The sequence below is a fragment of the Micropterus dolomieu genome, linkage group LG21 (genome assembly GCF_021292245.1).
Source record: "Micropterus dolomieu isolate WLL.071019.BEF.003 ecotype Adirondacks linkage group LG21, ASM2129224v1, whole genome shotgun sequence".
NCBI lineage: Eukaryota > Metazoa > Chordata > Actinopteri > Centrarchiformes > Centrarchidae > Micropterus > Micropterus dolomieu.
In genome coordinates, this window is record NC_060170.1 from 15039466 (window position 1) to 15040371 (window position 906).

A 906-nucleotide genomic window follows, 5' to 3' on the forward strand; every position below is an offset into this window, starting at 1 on the left:
CTCACTTAAGTATTTCATCCAACTGTGGCTGTAAAGCTTTGATTGCACTGCTGCTGGTTATTGGACTTAGTTACATATTGATAAGGACATTTGATTACACAGTAAAAGACTTGTTGCACAATTACAGCAAGCAACACAAGTTAGGTTAACACAAAGCATGAGTAATACATACATTCTTTCATGTGACACAATTTATGATTTTACTACAAGTCTACAATAAAAGTAAGAACGAATAATGAAAGCTGCCTTAAGTCCATCTTGTCAAGGTGGTGAGCAATCTCTGTATAGTGTGGGTGTGTTTGGGTGTGTTAATGTGCTTTTTGATGTGTCAGTGAGTTCAAATGCCAAGAAAGTGTTTCTGGGCAGGATGTGTGGATTGTAATGTGTGTTATGTTGAGATACACCGGGGTGTGGATGGTTGCCCTCATGTTTCAATAACCTGCCCTATAACAGTTTCAAAGAATAAAGAAGAATTAGAGGGCTTTTTTACTAAACTACTGGCATCAGGTCTTGTCTTATTATACTTCCAACTATTGTGAAAAGTGATACCAAAGCTGAAGAGAGAAGCAGATCACACCGATAACAATGTTATATATTTCTTTATCATGTTGGAGACAGGGTAAATTAAAAAGTCTTTCCTGTTACCTTTCTTCATGATTTAGGCCAATAAGTTTGGAGCATCTGGTAAAAATTTTACATTCATGTGCAAAAATGGGAGGTAAGCTTGGGAAAATGGGAAATGTTGCATTGGGGAACTAAGTAAGTAATTAAATGGGCGCAGAGACCCCCAAAAATATGAAAACTAAGGAGTTGTAAATGAGCTAGTAAAAGATAAGTAAAAGATTTAATGCATTGAAATTTATTTTCACTGGTAGTTAAAGGAAAAGTAGAAAGCTTCATATTTCT